This window comes from Neovison vison, chromosome 11 (genome assembly GCF_020171115.1).
Source record: "Neovison vison isolate M4711 chromosome 11, ASM_NN_V1, whole genome shotgun sequence".
Lineage (NCBI taxonomy): Eukaryota > Metazoa > Chordata > Mammalia > Carnivora > Mustelidae > Neogale > Neogale vison.
Genome location: NC_058101.1, coordinates 83084811 through 83110961, shown reverse-complemented (window position 1 = coordinate 83110961; position 26151 = coordinate 83084811). Strand labels below are relative to the sequence as shown.

Genomic DNA, 26151 nt, shown 5'->3' with positions numbered 1-26151 from the left:
ATCTTAGCATCACAAGTTCAACCCCACAGAGATTACTTAAATTAAAAAACTGCCTTGATCACAATATAAGCATAATGCATGACAAGAAATCAGTGCTCTAAAAAAACACAGAACCACAACCAGCCTCAGAGTTCTGCAAATTTTGTCTTAGATGCACTTCTTCCTTAGCAACACAAATGCAACTGAAATAATTCATGAGTCATGATTTATGTGAACTGTTGTGTGTATGTGTGTGTGTGTGTGCATATATATATATATATATATATATATACACACACATATCTATCACAATTCAATAGCATTTCTAAATGTCACTGTTGTGATGCTATCTCCTGTAGGTACATTTTTATTTTTAAGATGTTTTATTTATTTGAAAGAGCACAAACAAAGGGGAACAGCAGAGGGAGAGGGAGAAGGGAGCTCCCTGCTGAGCAGGGAGCCTGATGTGGGGCGTGATCCCAGGACCCTGAGATCAAGACCTGAGCTGAAGGCAGACATTAATGGACTGAGCCACCCAGGCGCCCCCTGTAGGTACATTTTTAAAAATTAGGTTTCTGGGGCGCCTGGGTGGCTCAATGGGTTAAGCCTCTGCCTTCGGCTCAGGTCATGATCCCGGGGTCCTGGGATCGAGTCCCGCATCGGGCTCTCTGCTGAGCAGGGAGCCTCCTTCCCTCTCTATCTATCTGCCTGCCTCTCTGTCTACTTGTGATCTCTGTCTGTCAAATAAACAAATAAAATCTTAAAAAAAAAATTGGGTTTCTAAATTTCTAATACTTTTGTGTATCTTTCCTTAGTGCAAAGGGATTTATAACATCTTTCTAATTTGTTGTGACTTTATATACATCCTTCTTTATACCTGTTATCACTTTTAATATTAAATTCCACAGGAGTCTAGTTCCCGGCTAAAATCTTATACATGATCCTTCAGGTTCAAAGATAGGCAATTATACAGGTTTTACCAAGCTGGCCACAAGTGGGAAAACTGCCCTCCTCACAACACACTTGGTGAATGGTTAGTCTATTGCAGTCTCTGGAAGAAGTTGCAATCAAAGACTCAGATCTTCATTCCACCCCTGAGCCAACACTGCTCATACACATTCAGCATTCCTAGCCCAACCGCCTCCATTCAGAGGCCTCCATACAGTAGAGCCTCTACCAAGACTTCCTCATCAGGGGACTTTGACTAAAACTTTTTTCCCTTCTGACTCAGTGATTGGAGGAACAAACAAGAATACAATCTTTTCTATTTTCAACTTTTTTACACCTAGCCATTATCCCTTTCCCTTCTCCCAAGCCCAAAGGCCTTAAAATGGTAGAATTGTTTTGTCCAACTCTTCAGCAGTGAGTCATTTTCCACCACCAGCACTGCCTATCATCAGACTGGCCCATGCCTGGTACTATTCCATGATAAACGGAACATTGAAGAGCTAGCATTTTTCTTTTCTTCTTACCTGCAGTAGCTCAGGAAGCAAATAAAGCATTATTACTTTCAGTTTGGCTTATTGTCCTATTCAACAACATTGACATTTCACGGTTTGACATAATTCTTCCATTTCCTCTTTTTTCCACTGGCCTAGTATTTTAATCTTTATTTCTTTGTATCAATTTTTTATTTACATTGTGGTTAGTTAAAATATAATGTAATATTGGTTTCGGGAGTAGAATTCAGTGGTTCATCGTTTACCTATAACACTCTGAGCTCATCCCAAGTGCCCTCCTTATTATCCATCACCCATTTAGCCCATCCCCCTGCCCACCTCCCTCCATTAACCCTGTTTGTTCTATATAGTTAAGAGTGTCTTACTGTTTGATTCTTTTCCTCTTCTTTGTTTATCCAATTTGTTTCTTAAATTCCACATATGAGTGAAATGATACGGTATTTGTCTTTCTCTGACTTATTTCACTTAGCATAATTCACTCTAGGCTGCGTCCATATCATTGCAAATGGTAAGATTTCATTTTTTCTTATGGATGAGTAATATTCCATTATATGTATATATATGCACCACCTCTTCTCTATCCGTTCATTAGTCAATGAATATTTGGGCTTTTTCCATAATCTGGCTATTGTTGATAATGCTGCTATAAACATCAGGGTGGCATGTATCCCGTTGAACCAGCATTCATATCCTTCAGATAAATACTTAGTAATGCATAGCTGGATCATAGCATAGTTTTAGTTTTACATTTTGAGGAACCTCCATACTCTTTTCCAATTTTAGTATATGTGCTGCTGAAGCGAGCACGATAGTTTCCAGAGTCACTGCACCAATTTTCATTCCCACCAACAGTGCAAAAGGTTTCCCCTTTCTTAGCATCCTTGCCAACCTCTTATTTCCTATGTTGTTAATTTTAGGCGTTCTGGCAGGTGTGAGGTGGTCTCATTGTAGTTTTGATTTGTATTTCCCTGATGATGATGATGTTGAGCACCTTTTCATGGGTCTATTAGCCATCTTAACGTTTTCTTTAGAAAAATGTCTATTCATGCCTTCTGCCCATTTCTTAACTGGATTGTTTTATGGGTATTGGGTTTGATAAGTTCTTTGTACATTTTGGACACTACCCCTTCATCAGATATATCATTTGCAAATATCTTCTCCCATTCCAAAGGTTGCCTTTTAGGTTTATTGATTGTTTCCTTTGCTGCGAAGCTTTGTATCTTGAAGTCTCAATAGTTCATTTTTGCTTTTATTTTTCTTGCCTTTGATGACATATCTAGTAAGAAGTTGCTACAGCCAAGGTCCAAGAGGTTACTACCTGTGTTCTCTTCTAAGATTTTGATGGCTTCCTGTCTCACATTTAGGTCTTTCAACCATTTTGAGTTTATTTTTGTGTATGATGTAAGAAAGTGGTCTAGTTCATTCTTCCGCATGTTGCTGTCCAGTTTTCCCAACACCATCTATTGAAGAGACTATTATTTTCCATTGGATATTCTTTCCTGCTTTGTTGAAAGATTAGTTGACCATATCGTTTTGGCTCCATTTCTGGGTTTTCTGTTCTGTTTCATTGATCTACGTTCTGTTTTTCTGTTGGTACCATACTGTCTTGATCACTACAGCTTTGTAATATAGCTTGAAGTCTGGAATTGTGATGCCTCCAGCTTTTCTTTTTCCAGATTGCTTTGGCTATTTGGGGTCTTTTGTGGTAATCTACAAATTTTAGGAGTGTTTTTTCTGGCTGTGTAAAAAATGCTGGTGGCATTTTGATAGGGGTTACATTAAATGTATAGGTTGCTTTGGGTAGTAAAGATATCTTAACAATGTTCTTCCAATCACTGAGCATAGAATATTTTTCCATTTCTTTTTGTCCTCTTCAATTTCTTTCATAAGTGTTCTATAACTTTCAGAATTCAGATCTTTTATTTCCTTGGTTAAGTTTATTCTTAGGTATGTTATGGTTTTTGGTGCAATCAAAAATGAGATCCAATCCTTGATTTCTCTTTTTTTGGCTTCATTATTGGCATACAGTAATGCAACAGATTTCTGTATGTTGATCTTGTATCCTATGACTTTACTGCATTTATATATCAGTTCCAGCAATTTTTTGGTGGAGTCTTGTGTTCTCTACATAGAGGATCATGTTGTCTGCAAAGAATGAAAGTTTAACTTCTTTGTCAATTTGGATGCCTTTTATTTCTTTTTGTTGTCTGATTGCTGAGGCTAGGACTTCTAGTACTATAATAAATAACAATGAGTAGACATTCCTGTCTTGTTCCTGACCATAAATAAAATATCTGTTTTTCCCCCATTGAGGATGATATTAGCAGTAGGTTTTCATATACGACCTTTATGATTTTTTTAAAAATTGTTTTTTATTTTTTAAAATTTATTTGACAGAGATCACAAGTAGGCAGAGAAGCAGGCAGAGAGAGAGAGAGAAAGAGAGAGAGAGGAGGAAGCAGGCTCCCTGCTAAGCAGAGAGCCTGATGTGGGGCTCGATCCCAGGACCCTGGGATCATGACCTGAGCCGAAGGCAGAGGCTTAACCCACTGAGCCACCCAGGCGCCCTGACCTGTATGATGTTGAGGTATGTTCCCTTTATATCTATTTTGTTGAAAGTTTTTATTAAGAATGGATGCTATACTTAGTCAAATGTTTTTTCTGCATCTATTGAGAGGATCATATGGCTCTTACCTTTTTTTAAACTGATGTGGTGTATGACCTTGATTGATTTGTGAATTTTGAGCCACCCTTGCAGCCCAGAAATAAATCCCACTTGATTGTGTTGAAGGATTCTTTTAATGTACTGGTGGGTTCTATTTGCTAGTATCTTGTTGAGAATTTCTGTATCCATGTTCATCAGAGACACTGGCCTGTAAATTCCCTTTTTTTAGTAGGGTCTTTGTCTGGTTCTGGAATCAAGGTAATACTGACCTCATAGAAACAATTTGGGAGTTTTCTTTCCATTCCTCCCCCCCCCCACCATCACCACCAAACAGTTTGAGAATAGGTATTAACTTTTCTTTAAATGTTTGGTAGAATTCCCTTGGGAAGCCATCTGACCCTGGAGTTTTGTCTGTTGGGAGATTTTTTATTACAGATTCAATTTCTTTGCTGGTTATGGATCTGTTCAAATTTTCTATTTTTTTCTGTTTGTGTTGTGATAGTTATATGTTTTTAAGAATTTATGTTTATTCTGGATTGCCTAATTTGCTGGCATTTAATTGTTCATAATATTCTCTTATTGTTGTTTTTCTGTGGTGTTGGTTGTGATCGCTCCTCTTTCATTTGTGATTTGATTTATTTGAATCCTTTCTCTTTTGTTTTTGATAAGTCTGGCTAGAGGTTTAACAGTTTCATTAATTCTTTCAAAGAGCCAACTTCTAGTTTCATAGTTTTTTCTTTTTCTATATCACTTATTTTGGCTCTATTCTTTATTCTTTCTTCTGCTGGCTTTAGGTTTCATTTGCTATTCCTTTTCTAACTCCTTTAGGTGTAAGGGTAGGTTGTATATTTGAGACTTTTCTTGTTTCTTGCTAGATTCTCTCTCTCCCTCTCCCCCACTCCTACCCCTAAAAATAAATAAAATAAATAAATAAATAAATAAATAACTTAGATCCTGTTTCCACTAGAACTGCAGCTTTGCAGCATTCTGTGGTGCGTGGAATTGGTGCATCCAGGGGGTTTTATGCTGGCTTCCTGGGGGAAGAGCCCATTACTGCTCTGGCTCACAGGCACACATGCCCCAGTTAAAAACAAAAAAACAAAAAAACAAAAAACACCTGCAAAGCACAGCAGGCACAGGGCTTGGTATGAGCAGCTTGAGCCTCCACTGAAGTCTGCCCATGCTGATGGGCAGGGGGAAAATGGTATTAGCCAGCTGTCCCATCCCCAGAGAGGGGAGTTCATACCAGCTAATGTTCAGGAGGCCCTCACATAAGAGTGACCAAATCCCCTTGTGATTGCCAGGAATTCCTCAAATCCCTGTCTTCACCCTTGTCTCTGAATCATCTGTCCATGCAACAGCACAGCTCCTGTGTTTTATCTCAGGTGCACCTGCTGGGTTTCAAAACTCCACATTTTAGGGACCCAGCAAAGGATGGACCCATGATGTGGGTCTCACCACACTGTGGCCAGTGCTGGTCTGTTCTGGAAGGGCACTTGAATGAACACACAGGGGGACTGGACTTTATGGTAAAGCACATCAAAAAGCCAGCATCCAGATTAGCTGCCCTCAGCAGGTGTGTCTGCTCCTCTGCTAATGAATGGGGCAGCTCAATGGCACTCACCAGCTCTTGTGTCCCCTAAGAAGCAGTGGGCCTGTCCCAAATTCACTCTAAGAAGGGAAATTATCTCTCCCTATGTGACCCAGGAAACCCTCAAACCATACTGTCCGCTCCCAGACCTCTGCCCTCCTTCTCAACAGGAGCACTTCAGGCTCTACCCCAGCGATAGCATGGACTTCTAAGAAACCCTTCAGTCTTGAGCTCCACTGCTTGTAAAAACTTGTGGTAATCAGTCCCTCTCATTTACCCAGACAGTGGTTTTAGGAAGTGTTTTTCTTGTGCAATCCCTGCACGCTGTTCTTACTCTCTCTCCTCTTTGTGAGAGGCTTCCCCACCTCTACAGCACCTGTGATTTTTTTCTCCCCCAAATCATGTCTCTGCACCAGCTACCTTCCACAATGCGACCTCTGTTCTCCCTCTAGATGTGCAGTTTGTTCCCTCAGTCCTTGGATTGATTTCTTGGGTGTTCAGAATGATTTGAAATAAAATATCAAACAAAAAAGTCACAGAACTGAAGAACCGAATAACCTCACTGGAAAATACACTAGTTCAACAGCAGGTTGCAGGAAACAGAGAAAAGGATCAGTCAGTTCAAAAGCAAGGCGGTGGGACTCATCCAATCAGAGCACAAAAAGAAGAATGGGAAAAGGTAAAAATATCTTAAGGGGGTTATAGGATAACATCAAGTGAAATAACATAAGGGTCCCAGAAAAAGAAGAAAGGGCCAAAATCGTAAGAATTAATGGCTGAAAACATCTCTAACCTAGGGAAGGAAACAGACATCCATATCTAAGATGCCCAGAGCATTTCAAAAAAGATGAATACAAACAGACCCATACTAAGATACTGTATAATTAAAATGTCAACATTTAAAGGCAAAAAAAAAAAAAAATTAAAGTAGCAAGAGAAAAACAGTTTGTTACATAAAAGGGAACCCTTAACTTTACAATTATTTAATGAATATCTCATGGCGAGGAAAGCAACAGAATATGCAATGTAGTCAATGGCTACACTATATTTTAATAGTGTTGTAAGGTGAGATGGCAGCTACACTTGCTGTGAGTACAACAGTAGGTATAGAGTTGTTGCATCACTATGGTGTGCATCTGAAACTAATGTAACATTCTATGTTAAAAAAAATTAAAGAAAATTTAAAAAAAATTAAAGGAACATCAAAAGACTATCAGTATATTTTTTAGCAGATACTTTGTAGGCGAAGAGGGAGTGGCACAGTATGTTGTAAAGTGCTCAAGAAAAAACTTGTGGTCTTTGGAAGACGCTGGATTAGGAGGATTCTAAACTCATTATGTTCCACAGACCAACCTGCGTAACAGCCACCTGGGTGCACTGAACACAGAAAATAACTCAAAGACAGGCGGAACAGACTATCAGTAGTTAACCAACAAGAGGAGGACACATGGGAAAGGATAGGAGGGGGTAGAGATGCAGTCTGGAACCAGTCTCAGTGAGACTAACCACAGATGCGAGGGACACCACAAGCACAGAGAAGGGAAAGGAAACTCCCCACACCAGGCACTGGGAAAACAAATCCCCATAACATTTGACTCTGAAAACCAGTAGGGCTTAATACCATGAATCTTTACAATCAGTGGAGCTTAACTCTGGGTAAAATTTTGGCAGATTCAGTCCTGACAGAGCCAAAGGGTGATAGGAAAACTGAGGCTCCACCAAGATACAACAGAGAAGCAGCACTCTGCAAAGCATCTAGGGTACAAGTAAAAATTACTCATCCCTCAAAGTGTGCTGGAGGAGCAGGGATCTTTAAGAGACTTCAAGAACAAAAAGCTGATGGGCACCATTTCTCCCCCACCTCCAGGCTAAATAGTGGGATGCTTGCATGAAAAAGCATGAACACCCCGCACCTACCTTTCAAACACCACATGTCCCCTCTCCCATTCTTCTGCAAATCCTCTGAATCCAAACTGGCCCACCTAGCAGGAGTCCCTCCAAAGCAACTCCTTCCACCTTCTATCCTGAATGCAGCCCTGGCAAATACCAGCAGCACTGCAAAGTGATTCCTGGGGAAAATGACCACACACACCAGTACATCTGCAGTCCCGTCACCAAACTGACAGTGTGGAGAGAGTGCTCTGCTGATCAGTGTATCTGCAGCCCCAGCACAGGTCTGGGGAAAACATATGAACCAACTACAGGCCGTGCCTACCAAAAAAAGCCTCTCAGTGGACAAGACAAGGATTGCTGGCTGTAGTTGGTGGGACCACAGCCCAGACAAATGGGCTAAGCACAGGTGCCTGATCTGACTGCTGACCTTGCCCAATTACATGCCCACACCTCCAGACTAGCTTGTTAACAGCACGGGACCAACCCAGCCCACAAGAGGCAAAATGGGCCATGGAAGCTGACTGGAATGAAAGCAAATGAGGCTTGGCTACAATAGTGAAGTACACAAAGCCTACATAGGAGACAACTCTCATGCGCCTGGTTTTGGTGAACAGGGGACATTGCGCTACACGGTACCAAAGGAACTCTTACTCACAAAGCTGCATCTTTCAAGATCAGGAGACAGAGCTAAATTTCCTAGCACATAGAAACAAACACAGAGAGAGAAAATAAGGAGATGGGAATATGTCACAAATGAAAGAACAAGAACCACAACAAAAGAATTAAATGAAATGGAGATAATATGCCTAATAAAAAATTCAAAGTGATGGTCATAAAGATGCCCACTGGACTTAAAATGTGAAACCTTTGACAAAGAAATAGAAATATAAGAAAGAACCCCTGGGGATAAAAATACATTATATGTTTATTAAAATAAAAAAAAGGAAAAAAAAAGAAATATAAGAACCAGAGAAGATGAACTCTATAACTAAAATTAAAAACACACTACAAGAAGTTAATAGTAGATTAGAGGAGAGAGAAAAATAAAGATTAATGAATCAGAAGACAAAAGTATTGGGAAACAAACCAAGCTACACAGGAAAAAGAAAAAAGGAGTGATAAAAAGTACGAATAGGTAAAGGGAATTCAGTTACATCATCCAGTATAATAACATTCCCATTGTAGGGAATCCCAGAAGTAAAAGGGAGAAAACATTTATTTAAGGAAATAATAGCTGAAACTTGTATAACATGGATGCAGGAAACAGACATCCAGTTCCAGGAAACCCAGAAAGTGTTGAACACAAATAACCCAAGCAGATCCACATCAAGACACACAGTAATTAAAATGGCATAAAAATAGTGATAAACAGGGACTTTAAAAGCAACAAGAGAAAAACCAGTTACATACAAGGGAAATCCTATAGGGTTAACAGATTTTCCAGCAGAGAACTTAGAGGCCAGAAGAACGTGGATAGGGTGCCTGGGTGGCTCAGTTGGTTAAGCGACTGCCCTCTGCTCAGGTCATGATCCTGGAGTCCCAGGATTGAGTCCCGCATTGGGCTTCCTGCTCAGCAGGGAGTCTGCTTCTCCTGCTGACCTCTCTCCTCTCATGCTCTCTCTCTCTCTCTCATTCTCTCTCTCTCAAATAAATAAATAAAATCTTAGGAAAAAAACAAAAAACAGAAGAACGTGGGTAAGGTGCTTTCAAAGTACTGAAAGAAAAACAACAACAACCCTGCAAACAAAAACCCAGCAAAGATATTCAGAACACAAGGAGAGATAACGTTTCCCAGAAAAACAGAAGTTAAAGGAGTTCGTCAATACTAAACCAGACTTACAAGAAATATTAAAGGGAATTCCTTGAGTGGAAGAAAAGGCCATAATCAGAAGTAAGAAAATTATAAAAGAAAGAAAACTCACATGTAAATTCAAACACAATAAAAGTAGTAGATTATTCATTTATAAAGCCAGTACAGAGATTAAAGCACAAAAGCACTAAAGTCAATTATATTTATAAAAATCAGTCAAGGCATTCACAAAATAAAAGGATGTAAACTATAATATTATATACATAAAACATCAATGAGCAAAGAGTAAAAACGTAGTGCTTTTAAGTGGATTCAAGCTCAAGGAACCAACAATTTAATATAGAATACTACAGACACAAAATGTTATATATAAGCCTAATGGTAACTACAAATCAAAATCCTGTATTATAGCTGGGGCACCTGGGTGGCTCAGTCAGTAAGTATCTGCTTTTGGTTCATGATCCCAGGATCAAGCCCACATGGGGTTCCCTGCTCAGCTGGGAGCCTCCTTCTCCCTCTCCCTCTGCCCCAACCCCCTGCTCATGCTCTCTCTCTCAAATAAATAAATAAAATCTTAAAAAAAAAACAAAACTGTAATAGATACACAAAAAATAAAGAGGAAGAAATCAAAGCATATCACTATACAAGCCAGCAAACCATGAGAAAGGAAAGCAAGAGAAGAGTACAGAGAAGAACTACAACAATCATAATACAAGTAACAAAATGGCAATAAGTACTTACCTATCCCTTTGAATGTAAATGGACTAAAGGCTCTAATCAAAGACACAGAGTAACTGAATGGACAAAAAAGCAAAACCCTTTCATATGCTACCTAGAAGAAATTCATTTCAGATCTAAAGACATGTGGATTAAAAAGACTGAAAGTGAAGGGACAGAAAAATGTTTAGCATCCAAATGAAAGAAAAACAAAAAAAACAAAAAAAAAAAACCCTGGGGTAGCAATATATCTATCAGCCAATATAGACCTCAAAACAAAGGCTGTAACAAGGGACAAAGAAGGATATGATGATAAAGTGATAAAGGGAACTAATCAATAAGAGGATATACAAATGATAAGTATATAAGTACCCAACATGGGAGCACCTATGTACATAAAACAAATATTAACCAAAATAAAGGAGGAAATTGGCAGTATAAGAATAGTAGGGGACTTTAAAACCTCACTTAAATCAATGGATAAATCATCCATACAGAAAATCAACAAGGAAACCGTGGCTTTGAATGACACACTGAACCAGATGGAACTAACAGATATATTCAGACCATTCCATCCAAAAACAGTAGAAAACACATTCTTTTCCAGTGTACATGGATCATTCTCCAGAACAGAAGAAGTCTCAGTTAGTTAACTGATAAAAAAATGACTGGTATCACAGTAAGCATCTTTTTCAACCACAATGGTATAAAACTGGAAATCAGTTACAAGACAAAAATGACAAATACATGGATGCTAAATTACATGCTACTAAACAATAGATGAATCAACCAAGAAATCAAAGAGGAAATAAAAAAATAGATGGAGACAAATGATAATGAAAATACAACAAACCAAAATCTTTGGGAAACATCAAAACCTGTTCTTACAGGAGGGTTCACAGCAGTACAATCTTAAGAAGAAAAATCTCAAAAAAAAAATAACCAAACCTTACCCTTAAAGGAGGTTGAAAAAGAAGAAAAAGCCCCAAACCAGTAGAAGGAAGGAAATAAGTGAAACAGAGTAAAAAAACAATAGAACAGATGAGTGAAACCAGGACTTGCTTCTTTGAAAAGACCAACAAAATTGCAGATATATATAGGAGATTAAACAGAAAGGGGAGGGGGCCACCAAAGCTAGCCATTGGAAAGTAATACCCACAATGCGAAAGTGCCCTGAGCCTGGGGACCAACAATAGCTTGGAGACCAGTGGCTGCAAGTTGGGAAGGGGCTGATAACAGCACTCAAACAGAACAAAGGGGCTTAAGGGGTAACTGTTGGGACCAGGTGGCCTCAGGTGCACACGGACCTAAGGCACACTAACGTGAGTCAGTAGTCCTGGGAATGACAGCCACCAGGACCAGGGTTGCCTGGACCAGTATTGCCAGAGGTTTTGGTGGCATGGAGGTACAGAAATAAGCTGGGGCCTCGGACAAACACTGAAACAGTGGCTGGGGCTGTGCACCGCCTGTGGGAGACTGCAGTGTTCAACAGAGTTTGCAGAGGGAGAGTCTGTGTTCTGGAGGATTCAGAGAGGAGCAGACTGTGGCTTCCCTCTGAGGCAGAGGTTGGGTGCAGACAGTTTACTTTGCTCTGACCCTCCAGAAAGGCATGAAAATCTTCCAAAGAACAAAAGCCTCCAGAGAACAAAAGCCAGAAAAAAGTTTCCCAGGGGGCAGGGCAACTCAGCCCACCACAGGATGATTGAAAAACAACATGGTAGGCCCCTCCCCCCAGAAGACAAGCTGATACAATAAGAGGACAACAACCATGGGTCCCCATAAAATTGTAAAACCCAAACATCAGGAGAAAACAGTATATTAAGCTCCTGGTATTGTCTCACAGCCTGTATATTTCTTAGATACAACTTTTCTCTCTCTTTTAATACTTCCTCATGATTCTTGTTCTTTTATTTTTTTAACTATTTTAACTAGATGTTTAATACAAGATATTCCATAGTAACATTTTTTTTTTAAAGATTTTATTTATTTATTTGACAGACAGAGATCACAAGTAGGCAGAGAGGCAGGCAGAGATAGAGGAGGAAGCAGGCTCCCTGCTGAGCAGAGAGCCCGATGCGGGACTTGATCCCAGGACCCTGAGATCATGACCTGAGCCGAAGGCAGCGGCTTAACCCACTGAGCCACCCAGGCGCCCATTTTTTTTAATATATTATTTATTTGACAGAGATCACAAGTACGTGGAAAGGCAGGCAAAGAAAGAGGGGGAAGCAGGCTCCTTGCTGAGCAGAGAGCCCAGTACAGGGCTTGATCCCAGGACCCTGAGATCATGACCTGAGCCGAAGGCAGAGACTTAACTCACTGACTACCTGGGCATCCCTCCACAGTAACTTTTTAACTTGAACTTTTTCATATAATTTTTTTTTCTTTTTCTTTATAAGTATGTGTGTGTGTGTGTGTGTACACAATGTATACTTCAATGTAGACCTTTTTTCCCTATTCAGTACTACCTTTTTTTAAAAAAATAGATTTATTTATTTATTTGACACAGAGAGAGAGAGAGAGATCACAAGTAGGCAGAGAGGCAGGCAGAGGGGGAGGGGGAAGCAGGCCTCCCCCTGAGCAGAGAGCCCAACCTGGGGCTTGATTAGGGACCCTGAGATCATGACCTGAGCAAAAGGCAGAGGCTTAACCCACTGAGCCACCCAGGTGCCCCTCAGTACTACCTTTATATAGTTTTAATTTCCCTGTATTTCTGGAAAGTTGAGTTCTCTAACAAAGATAACAAAATACACCCAGAAAGAACTGAAATACACTTCTTCTCCCACATAGAGGGATTATAACCACCTTCCCATCAGCCCCCACATTTTATTTTATTTTTTTTCCTTTCTTTTGTTGGTCTTTTTGTTTGTTTGTTTTCATTTTTGTACTTTATAAATCTTACTCTTGGGGCTCATTTTGGCTGGGTTTTTTTTGGTCTTTTTGTTTCTCTTTTTGTACTTTATAAATCTTTCTCTTGGGGCTCATTTGGTCTAGGATTCTCTTTCTTTCTTTCTTTCTCTCTCTCTCTTTCTCTCTTACTCTCCTTTTTTCTCTTTTTGAAGGTGATTTTCAATTGCTTCAAAATTGCTCCGAAACTTCCTAGGATGCACCTTTCCTGGATAGTGGTTGATATTTTCAGCTATATATCCCTAACCACAACTCAACAGAATGACAAGGAGAAAGAATTCCCAACAAAGAAAAGACCTAGAGACAATGGCTTCTCAGAAGATCTAATGGATATGGATCTAAGCAAGATGTCAGAAATAGACTTCACAGTAGCAGTTATGAAGACAATAGTCAGGCTGGAGAAAACTATTAATGGCAATATAGATTCAATTAGGGAAAAAGTGAGAGCAGATCTGGCAGAACTTAAAAATGTATCAATGAGATACAATCAATCTAGATACTCAAACAGAGTAAATGAGGCAGAATGAATTACTGCTCTTGAAGATAAACTGATAGAAAAGGAAAATCAGGAGGAGGCCTGGAGCAAACAGCTCAAAATCCATGAAAACAGAATTAGAAATAAACGACACCATGAAACGTTACAATGTCAGAATTATTGGGATCCCTGAGGGGTGTAGAGAAAGAGAGAGGATTAGAAGATATATTTCACCAAATCATATCCAAGAACTTCCCTAATCTGGGAAATGAAACAAGTAATCATGTCATAGAGGCAGAGAGGACAGACCCCAAGATCAATGAAGGTAGATCAATCCCCAGGCATGTAACAGTAAAACTCATAAATCTTAGAATGAAGGAAATCATTTTAAGGGCAGTTGGGGGAAGAGATTCCTTATGCACAGAGGGAAGAACATCAGAAAAACGTCAGACCTGTCCACAGAGACCGGGCAAGCCAGAAAGGGTTGGCAAGACATATTCAGGGTACTAAATGTGAAAAATAGGCAGCCAAGAATTCTTTATCTGGCAAGGTTATCATTCAGAATAGATGGGAGATAAGAAGCTTCTAGGACTGGCAGAGACTGAATAAGTGACCACCAAGCTGGCCTTGCAAGAAATACTGGGGGGGGGGTTCTATAAAAGAAGAAAGACCCCACAAGTGACACAGAACAGAGATATACAGAGACAATCCATAGAAACAAAGACTTCACAGATAACATGATGACAATAAAATCTATCAATAATCACTCTCAACATGAACAGCCTAAATGCTTCCATAAAATGGCACAGGGTTGCAGATTGGATAAAAAGACAGGACCCATCCATTTGCTGTCTATAAGAGACTCGCTTTGAATTTAAAGATACATTCAGACTGAAAGTGAAGGGGTGGAGAACTATCTTTCATGTCAACAGCCTTAAAAGAAAGCTGGGGTAGCAATTCTCCTATCAGACAAATTATATTTTAAGCTAAAGACTGTAGTTACAGATACAGACGGACTCTATATCTTTCTTAAAGACTCTATCCAAAAAGAAGATCTAACAATTGTAAATATCTATGCCCCCAATATGGGAACAGCCAACGACATAAGCCAACTGTTAACCAATATACAGAGACATATTGATAATAATATGTTAACTGTAGGAGACCTTAACACACCACTTTCAGCTATAGACAGAACAACTACACAGAACAACAAACGAACAAGAGCTTTGTTTTTTTTTTTTTTTTTTAAAGATTTTATTTATTTATTTGACAGAGAGAGATTACAAGTAGGCAGAGAGGCAGGCAGAGAGAGAGGAGGAAGCAGGCTCCCCGCCGAGCAGAGAGCCCGATGCGGGACTCGATCCCAGGACCCTGAGATCATGACCTGAGCCGAAGGCAGTGGCTTAACCCACTGAGCCACCCAGGTGCCCCCCGAACAAGAGCTTTGAATAACACACTGGAACAGATGAACCTCATAGACATATACAGAACATTCCACCCTAAAACAATAGAATACTCATTCTTCCCAAGCATGCATGGAACTTAATCCAGAATAGACCACATACTGGGTCACAAATCAGGTCTCAACTGACACCAAAAGAATGAGATTATTCCCTGTATATTCTCAGACCACACTGCTGTGAAACTGGAACTTAATCAGAAGGAAAAGTTTGAAAAAAATTCAAACACTTGGAAGTTAAAGACCATCCTGGTCAAGAATGTTTGGGTTAATCAGGAAATCAAAGAAGAACTTAATCAATTCATGGAAACCAATGAGAATGAAGACACATCGATCCAAAATCTATGGGATACGGCAAAGGCAGTCCTAAGGGAGAAATACATAGCCATCAAAGCCTCACTCAGAAGAACAGAAAAATCCCAAATACACAAATTATCTTTACACCTTGAAGATCTAGGTAATCAACAACAAATTAAACCTAACCCACAAACTAGAAGGGAAACAATTAAGATTAGAGCAGAGATCAACAAATTAGAAACCAGAAAGACAACAGAACACATTAATGAAACTAGAAGATGGTTCTTTGAAAGAATTAATAATATTGATAAACCCCTGGCCAGACTTACCCAAAAGAAAAGAGAAAGGACCCAAATTAATAAAATTATGAATGAAAGGGAGATCATGACTAACACCAGGGAAACAGAAACGATCATCAGAAATTATTATCAACAGCTATATGCCAATAAGTTAAGCAATCTAGAAGAAATGGATGCACTCCTGGAAACCTACAAACTTCCCAGATTGAAACAGGAAGAAATTGACAACCTGAATAAACCAATAACTGTAACAAGATTGAAGCAATGATCAAAAACATCCCAAAAAACAAGAGTCCAGGACCTGATGGATTCCTTGGGGAATTCTACCAAACATTCAAAGAAGAAATAGTACCTATTCTCCTGAAGCTGTTTTAAAAAACAGAAACAGAAGGAAAACTTCCAGACTCTTTCTATGTGGCTAGCATTACTTTGATCCCCAAACCAGGCAAAGACCTCATCAAAACAAAATTTCAGACCAATATCCCTGATAAATACAGAGGCCAAAATTCTCAACAAGATCCTAGCTAATAGGATCCAACAGTACAGTAAGAGGATTATCCATCACGACCAGGTGGGATTTATCCCTGGGACACAAGGGTGGTTCAACATTCGCAAATCAATCAATGTGATAGAACACATAAAAAAAAGAAGAGACAAGAACCACATGGTCCTCTCAATTGATACAGAAAAAACACTTGACAAAATAAACATCCTTTCCTGATGAAAACTCATCAGAGTATAGGGATAGAGGGAACATTCTTCAACTTCATAAAATCCATCTATGAAAAACCCAGAGTGAATACCATTCTCAATGGGAAAAATCTGAGAGCCTTACCACTGAGATCAGGAATACAACAAGGATGCCCACTCTCACTACTATTGTTCAACATAGTACTAGAAGTCCTAGCAACAGCAATCAGACAACAAAAAGAAATAAAAGGCAAAAAGAAGAAATAAAATTGGCAAAAAGAAGCCAAACTCTCTCTCTTCACAGATGACATGATACCCAAAAGTCTCCACCCCCAAATTACGAGAACTTATACAGAAATCCAGTAATATGGGAGGATAAAAAAATCAATGCACAGAAATTAGTTGCTTTCTTGCACATTAACAATGAAACTGTAGAAAGAGAAATTAGAGAATCGATTCCATTTACAACAGCATTAAAACCATTAGATACCTTGGAATAAATCTAACCAAAGAGGTGAAGGATCTAGGAACTACAAAACACTCATGAAAGAAATTGAAGAAGACACAAAAAGATGGAAAAACATTCCATGCTCTGATTCCATGCTCATGGATCAGAAGAAAAAACATCATTAAAATGACTATGCTGCCCAGAGCAATCTATACTTTCAACATCATCCCAATCAAGATACCAATGGCAATTTTCAAAATGCTGGAACAAACAATCCTAAAATTTGTATGGAACCAGAAAAGACCCAGAATCACCAAGGAAATGTTGAAAAAGAAAAACGAAGCTGAAAGCATAATGTTGCCTGACTTCAAGCTATATTACAAAGCTGTGATCACCAAGATTGGCATGGTACTGGCACAAAAACAGACACATACACCAATGGAATAGAATAAAGAGCCCAGATATGGGCTCTCAACACTATGGTCAACTAATCTCCAACAAAGCAGGAAAAAATATCCCATGGAAGAAAGTCTCTTCAATAAATGGTGTTGGGAAAATTGGACAGCTATATATAGAAGAATGAAACTGGAACATTCTTTTACACAAAACACAAAGATAAACTCTAAATGGATGAAAGACATCAATGTGAGACAAGAACCATCAAAATCCTAGAGGAGAACATAGGCAGTAACCTCTTTAACATCAGCCATAGCAACTTTTCTCAAGACAAGTCTCCAAAGTCAAGGGAAACAAAAGCAAGAATGAACTTTTGGGACTTCATCAAGATAAAAAATTTCTGAACATCAAAGGAAACAGTCAACAAAACAAAGAGGCAACCCACAGGATGAGAGAAGGTATTTGCAGATGACACTACAGACAAAGTGCTGATATCCAAGATCTATAAAGATCTATAAAGAACTTCTCAGATCAACACCTAAAAAACAGATAATCAGGTCAAAAAATGGTCAGAAGACATGATCAGACATCTCTCCAAAGACATACAAATGGCTAACAGGCGCATGAAAAAGTGATCATCATCATTAGCCATCAGGGAAATTAAAATCAAAATCACATTGAGATACCACCTTACACCAGTTAGAAGGGCAAAAATTAGCAAGAAACAACAAATCTTGGAGAAGTTGTAGAGAAATGGGAACCCTCTTACACTGTTGACAGGAATGCAAACTTGTGCATTCATTTTGGAAAACAGTGTGGCAGTTCCTCGAAAAATTAAAAATAGTGGAACCCTATGACTGAGCAATTACACTACTGGGTATTTACCCCCAAGATAAAGGAGTAGTGAAAAGAGCCATATTCACCCCAATGCTTGTGGCAGCAATGTGGCAGCAATAACCAAAATGTAGAAAGAGCCAAGATGCACTTTAACAGATGAATGGATAAAGATGTGGTCCATATACACAATGGAATATTACTCAGCCATCAGAAAGGAGGAATGCCCAACTTTTGTACCAACTTGGATGGGACTGGAGGAGATTATGCTAAGTGAAATAAGTCAAACAGAGAAAGTAAATTATCGTATGATTTCAATTATTTGTGGAACATAAGGAATAGCATAGAGGACATTAGCAGAAAAGAAAAGTGAAGGGGGAGAAATCGGAGTGGTAGATGAACCATGAGAGACTATGGACTCCAGGAAACAAATGGAGAGTTTTAGAAGGGAGGGGGGAGGGGGAGGGTGAAGCCTGGTGATGGATATTAAGGAGGGCAGTGATTGCATGGAGCACTGGGTGTTATATGCAAACTTGGAACACTACATCAAAAACTAATGATGTACTACTGTATGGTGACTAACATAATACAACAAAAAAAAAAAGATTAACAAAATTGATAAACCCCTAGCCAGAATAATCAAGAAAAAGAAGAGGGTTCAAATAAATAAAATCAGAAAAGAAGGAAAAGAAATAACCGATGTCTTAGAAATACAAAAGATTATAAGATTATGAAAAATTGTATACCAACGTATTGGACAACCTAGAAGAAATTCCTAGAAAAGTATAACATCTGAAAACTAAATTAAAAAGAAATAGAAAATCTGAACAGACTGATTACTAGCAAGTAATCAAAAAACTCAATAACCCCCCCAAAAACAAACAAACAAAAAAAAACCTCAATAACCCAAAAGTCCAGGACCACATGGCTTCAAAGGTGAAGTCTACCAAACATTTAAAGAAAAGTTAATATCTATGCTTTTCAAACTATTTCAAAAAATAGAAGAGGAAGGAAAGCTCCCAAATTCATTCTATGAAGCCAGGATTACCCTGATACCAAAACCAGATTAAGATACTACAAAAAATGGACACCTGGGTGGCTCAGTGGGTTAAGCCTCTGCCTTTGGCTCAGGTCATGATCTCAGTGTCTTGGGATTGAATCCCGCATCAGGTTCTCTGCTCAGCAGGGAGCCTGCTTCCCTCTTTCTCTCTCTGCCTGCCTCTCTGCCTACTTGTAATCTCTCTCTGTCAAATAAACAAATAAAATCTTTTTTTTAAAAAAATGATACTACAAAACATAAAAAGTACAGCCCAGTACCTCTGACGAACATACAGGCAAAATACTAAAAAAAAATATGAACCAACCAAATCCAACCATATCAAACAATACATCAGAAAATCCAACCATATCAAACAATACATCAAGCAGGATTTATTACAGGGATACAAGGATGGCTCAACATTTGCAAACCAATCAACATGATACACCACATTAACTAGAGAAAGAAAAAAAACACATGATCATCTCAATAGATGCAGAATAATTGACAAATTACAACAGCCATTCTCAATTTTTTAAAGAAAGGTAGATTTAGGGGGAACATATCTCAACATAATAAAGACCGTAAGTGAAAAACCTACAACTACCATCACACTCTATGGTGAAAAACTGAAAGTTTTTCCTCTAAGATAAGGAAAAATATAAGGATGTACATTCTCACTCTTCTATTCATCATAGCATTGAAGTCCTAGCCAGAGCAGTCAGATAAAAGAAATAAAAGTCATCCAAATTGGTAAGGAAGAAGTAAAACTTTCATTATTTGTAGATGACATGATACTATATGTAGAAAGCCCAAAAGACACCCCCCCAAAACTAGTAGAACTCAAATATTATTTTGGAAAAGTCACAGGATACAAAAATCTGTTGCATTTCTATACATTAATAATACAGCTGAAAAAGAAGTTAAGTAAATAATTACACTTATAATTACACCAAAAATAATAAAATACCTAGGAATAAACTTAATCAAGGATCTGTATTATGAAAAATAAACACAGTAATAAAAGAAATTGGAGATGATACAAATAAATAAAAAGATAATCCATGCTCAAGGATTGGAAAAATAGATATCATTAAAATGTCTGTACATCCCAAAGCAATCTCCAGATTTAACGCAATACCTATCAAAACACCAATGTCTTTCACAGAACTAGTACAAATAATCCTAGAATTTATATGGAGGCATAAAAGATCCCCTGATCTCAAAGCAATCCTGAGAAAGAACAAAGCTAAGATAGCACAATTCTAAATTTCAGGACATACTACAAAGCTGTAGTAATAAAAACAGTGTGGTACTATTCCAAAAATAGACATAGAGGTAAATGAAACAGAATAGAATCCAGAAATAAATCTACACTTTAACAGTTAATTGATCTATGATAAGAGTCGAGAATACACAATGAAAATAAGAAAGTCTCTTCTGTTGGTAAAACTGGACAGCTACATGGAAAGAAAAGAAAAAAAAAGAAAGGAAGGAAGGAAGGAAGAAACTAGACAGCTTTCTGACCACCATAGACAAAAATAAACTCAAAAGGATTTAAAGACCTAAAAATAAGACCGTAAACCATAAAATTCATACAAGAAAACATACTCATCATAGTATTGAAGTATTGAATTATACTGAATTTTGACATCAGCCATAGAAACATTTTCTAGGTATGCCTCCTCTGCCAAGGGAAATAAAAGCAAAAATAAACTATTGGGACTACTTCAAACTAAAAAGCATTTGCATAGCCAAGAAAACGATCAAGGTATCAAATGGGAGAAGATATTTGTAAATGATATATCCAATAAGGGGTTAATACACAAAATATATAAAGAATTTATATAAGTCAATGTCAAAAAATCAAATAATACAATTAAAATTGGGCAGAGGAGGGAAAACTGGGCAGAGGACCAGAATAGACATATTTCCAAGGAAGACATGGATAGCCAACAGATACATGAAAAGATGCTCAATATCTCTAATCATCAGAGGAATGCAAATTAAAACCACAATGAAGTATCACCTTATACCTATCAGAATGGCTAGAATTCAAAAACAGATGAAACAACAAGTGTTGGTGAGGATGTGGAGAAAAAGGAACCCTCATGCACTGTTGTTGAGAATGTAAGCTTGTGTAGCCACTAGAGAAAAAGGTATAGTGGTCCTTCAAAAAATTAAAAATAGGGGTGCCTGAATGGCTCAGTCGGTTAAGCATCTGCCTTCAGCTCAGGTCCTGATCCTAAGGTCTTGGGATTGAGCCCCGCATTGGGCTACCCACTCAGGGAGAAGCCTGCTTCTTCCTCTCTCTCTTCCCCTCCCTTTGTGCTCTCTCACACACACTCTCTCTCAAATAAATAAATAATCTTTTTAAAAAAACAACCTGGAATTATAATACTTCCAGTTTGTTAAAAAAAAATTAAAAATAGAATTACCTTATGATCCAGTAATTCCACTACTGGTATTTATCTGAAAGAAAACAAAAACACTAATTTGAAAAGATATATATACCCTTATGTTTATTGCAGCATTAGTATCTAATAACTAAGATATGCAAGCAATCCAAATGTCCACCTATAGATGAATGGATAAAGAAGATGTGGAATATATATATATATTTTTTTTTAAATGGAATATTACTCAGTCATAAGAAAGAATAAAATCTTGTCATTTCAATAACATGGGTGGACCTAGAGGGTATATTCCTAGGTGAAATTTTCAAAATCAGTTAGAGAAAGACAAATACCATATGATTTTACTCATATGTGGAATTTAAGAAACAAAACAAATGAACAAAGAAAAAAAGACAAAAAAAGATACTCTTAAATCCAGAAAACCAACTGAGGGCTGCCAGAAGGGAGCTGGGGGAGGGGCGATAAAGACTGTAATAGATAAAGGGGATTAAGAGTACATTCACCTTTATGAACATGAAGAAAGTAGAGGACTGATGAGTGATTATACTGTATTACCTGAAAATAATATAGCATTGTATGTTAATTGCACTGGAATAAAAAATAAAATTAAAAAAATTTTTACTCTACCCAGCAAAGTTACGAGTCAGAATTGAAGAAGAGATAGTTTTCCATAATCTCAAGCAAAGGCTAAAGGATTTCATCACCACTAAAATAGTCTTAAGAAATGTTAAAGGGACTTCTTTAAGCTGAAAAGAAAGGGCATAAAAAAAAAAAAAAAAAAAAAGAAAAGAAAGGGCATTAATTGGTAACAAGAAAATGGATGATATAATAAATCTCACCGGGAAGGTAAATACATGGCAAAATAGTAGATTAATCAGTTATAAAGGTTTAGAGACAAAACGAGTAAAAAAAAAAAAAAAAAAGCATGATTGCAATTAATTGGTTAGGAGATAAGGGACACACAAGATAAAAAGATGTAAAATGTGGGCCAGCAGGCTGGCTCAGTCAGTATGCTATAGTCAGCATAGTATAGCATGTGACTCATGATCTTTGGGTTGTGAGTTAAAGCTCCACATTGGGTGTAGAGGTTACTTAAAAAAAAAAAAAAAAAAAGATGTAAAATGTGATATCAAAAATATAAACCATCAGTAGTAAGAGTAAAGATGTTGAGCTTCAGATGGAATCAAACTTAAAATTGTTATCAACTTAAAATATACTCTAAGTTTTCAAACATAAGCCTCATAGTAATAACAAAACAAAAACCTGTAACAACTACACAAAAGACAAAGAGAAAGGAATATAAGTAAACTACTAAAGGAAGTCATTAAGTCACAAGGGAAGAGAGCAAAAGAAGAAAGGAAACAGAGAAATACAAAACTAGCCAGTAAACAATAATGAAATGGCAATAAGCACACACTTATCAATAATTACTTTAAATAAAAATAGACTAAATTATTCAATCAAGGCATAGACTGGCTGAATGGATTCAAAAACAAAAACAAAAAACAAGACCCATCCATATGTTCCCCACGAGTCTCACTTTAGATGTAAGGACTCAAACAGATTGCCAAGAGAGAGGATGGAAAAGATAGTCCCTGTTAATAGAAACAAACAAAAAAGCTAGAGTAGCTATACTTAAAACAGACAAAAAGACATTTTTTTAAAAAGATTTTATTTATTTGACAGAGAGAGAGAGAGAGCACAAGTAGGCAGAGCAGCAGAGGGAGAGGGAGAAGCAGGCTCCTCACTGAGCAGGGAGTCCAATGCGGGGCTCGTTCCCAGAACCCTGGGATCATGACCCAAGCCAAAGGCTGACACTTAACCAACTGAGCCATCCAGGCACCTCTGACAAAAAGACTTTAAAACAAAGTTGTAATAAGAGACAAAGATGGGACTTACATAATGATAAAGCGGTCAATCCCTTAAGAGGATGTAACACTTGTAGATATTTATATACCCAAAAGAAGCAACTAAGTATATAGAAAGCCAATATTGGTAGGCTTTTAGGAGAAATAGACTGTAATATAACAGTAGGAGATTTTAACACCCTGCTTACAGCAATGGATAAATCATACAGATAAAAAAATCATACAGGATCACTAACCTAAATGACAACTTAGATTAGATGGACTTAACAGATATACATAGAACATTACATACAAAAGCAACAGAATACATATTCTTCTAAAGCACAGATGAAACATTTTGCAGGATAGATCATAGGTTAGAAGAGAAAACAAATCATAATAAATTTAGGAGAAGTGAAGTCATGTCAAATTTTTTTTCCAAGTAAATGGTATAAACTAGAAATTATTACACAAAGACTCAAAAATACACAAACAGGTGGAGACTACACAACGTGCTACCGAACAACCAATGAGGTAAAGAAAATATCAAATGGAAATCTAACATACCAAAATTTGTGTGATGCACCCAAAGCAATTCTAAGGTGAAGTTCACAGTGATAAATGCCTACCTCAATAAACAAGAGAGGTTTCAAATAAACAACCTAATTTTACACCTCAAAGGACAATAAATAAATAAATAAATAAATAAGACGTAGGAGTAAGGAAATAAAAAAGATTACAGCAGAGATAAATGAAATAGAGACTAAAAAGACAATAGGATCAGTGAAACTAATATGTTGTCCTTCGTACGGATAAACAAAAGTAACAAGACTTTTGCAAAAGTCATCAAGAAAAAACAGATTCCTCAAATAGGTAAGAAATGAAAGAGATATTACAATTGGATACCACAGAAATTCAAAGGATCATAAGACACTACTATGAACAAGTATACGCCAAGCACTTGGACAAACTAAAAGAAATGGATAAATTCCTATAAACATACATTCTACCAAGACTGAATCATGCTGACATAGAAAAATCTAAACAAACTGGTAATTGGTAAGGAGACTGAATCAGTAGCCCAAAACCTCCCAATAAACAAAAGCCCAAGAACATACAGCTTCAGGGATAAATTCTACCAAGCATTCAAAGAAGAATCAACACCAACATTTCTCAAGCTCTTTTTAAAAACTAAAGAGGAGGGAATTCATCCAAACTCATTTTATGAGGCAGTACTCTGGTATCAAAACCAGAAAAAGATGCCACAGGAAAACAATGTTACAGCCAAATATCTGTGATAAACATTAAAAACCTCAACAAAATATAAGCAAGCCAAATTCCAACAATATATAAAAAGGATCATACACCATAATCAAGAGGCATTTATTCTAGGGATGCAAGGATGATTCAACATCCACAAACCAGTAAAAGTGATAGACTATGTTAGCAAAATGAAGTATAAAAATCATTGATCATCTCAATAGATGCAGAAAAAGCATTTGAAAAAAGCTAACACCCATTTTTGATAAAAATTCTCCATAAAGTGAGTATAGAGGGAATATGCCTCAACATAAGAAAGGCCATATATGACAAGGTCACAGCTAACATCATACTTAATGATGAAAGACTGAAAGCTTTTCCTCTAAGACCAGGAAGAAGATGAGGATGTCCACTTTCACCACTTCTAGTCAACATAGTACTTGAAATTCTAACGACCGCAATCAAGGAAGGAAAAAAAATTGTATCAAAATTAGAAAAAAGAAGAACTAAAATTGTCTCTATTTGCAGAGGACATGATTTAATACATAGAAAATCCTAAAGGCTCCAAGAAAAAACTGTTAGCACTAACAGACAAATTTAGTAAAGCTGTAAGATCCAAAACAAATACTCAAAAATCTGTTATTTCTGGGGTGCCTTCGTGGCTCTGTCTGCTAAGTGTCTGACTCTTGATTTTGGCTTACTCTTAGGTAAGAGTAAGCCTTACTTGTCTGACTCCATGCTTATGTGAAGTCTCCATAAGATTCTCTCTCTCCATCTCCCTCTGCCCCTCCCTCCTCTGCTCATGCTCTAAATAAATAAATAAATAAATAAAAATTTAAAATAATAAAAATCTGCTATGCTTCTATACACTAATAATAAACTATCCAAAAGAGAAATAAAACAACCTTGTTTACAATTGTTAAAAAAAAAAGACAATAACAAAAGCAAAAACCTAAGAGTAAAATTTAACCAAGGAGGTGAAAGACCTGTAATCTAAAAACTGTAAGGCATTAATAAAAGAAACTGAAGCCACAAACAAATGGAAAGATATTCTGTGCCCATGGGATGGAAGACTGATTATTGTTAAAATGTCCTCACTTGCCAAATTAATCTAGAGATTCAGTGCAATTCCAATCAAAGTTCCAATGGGATTTTTCAAAGAAACAGAATAAACAATCCTAAAATTTGTATGGAACCACAAAAAACCTTGAGTAGCCAAAGCAATCTTTTTTTTTTTTTAAAGATTTTATTTATTTATTTGTCAGAGAGAGAGAGAGAGAGAGTGTGAGCACAGGCAGACAGAGTGGCAGGTAGAGTCAGAGGGAGAAGCAGGCTCCCTGCGGAGCAAGGAGCCCGATGTGGGACTCGATCCCAGGACGCTGGGATCATGACCTGAGCTGAAGGCAGCTGCTTAACCAACTGAGCCACCCAGGCGTCCCCAAAGCAATCTTGAGATAGAGGAACAAAGCTGGAGGCATCATCACACTCCCTGATTTCAAACTCTATTACAAAGCTATACTAATTAAAACATTGTGGTAGTGGGATAAAAGCAGACACAGATCAGAGACATAGAGAGCCCAGAAATAAACCCACATTTACATGGCCAATTAATTTATAACAAATGAGGCAAGAATATATCATGGGAAAAGGAGAGTCTGTTCACTA

At 37.6% G+C, this 26151-nt stretch overlaps 1 long non-coding RNA gene across 1 annotated transcript in view; it reads right to left on the bottom strand.

Moving 5' to 3' along the window:
• Positions 1 to 26151, bottom strand: part of LOC122889112 — a 91679-nt gene that overhangs the window by 49392 nt on the left and 16136 nt on the right. The gene's annotated exons all lie outside the window — the stretch shown is intronic.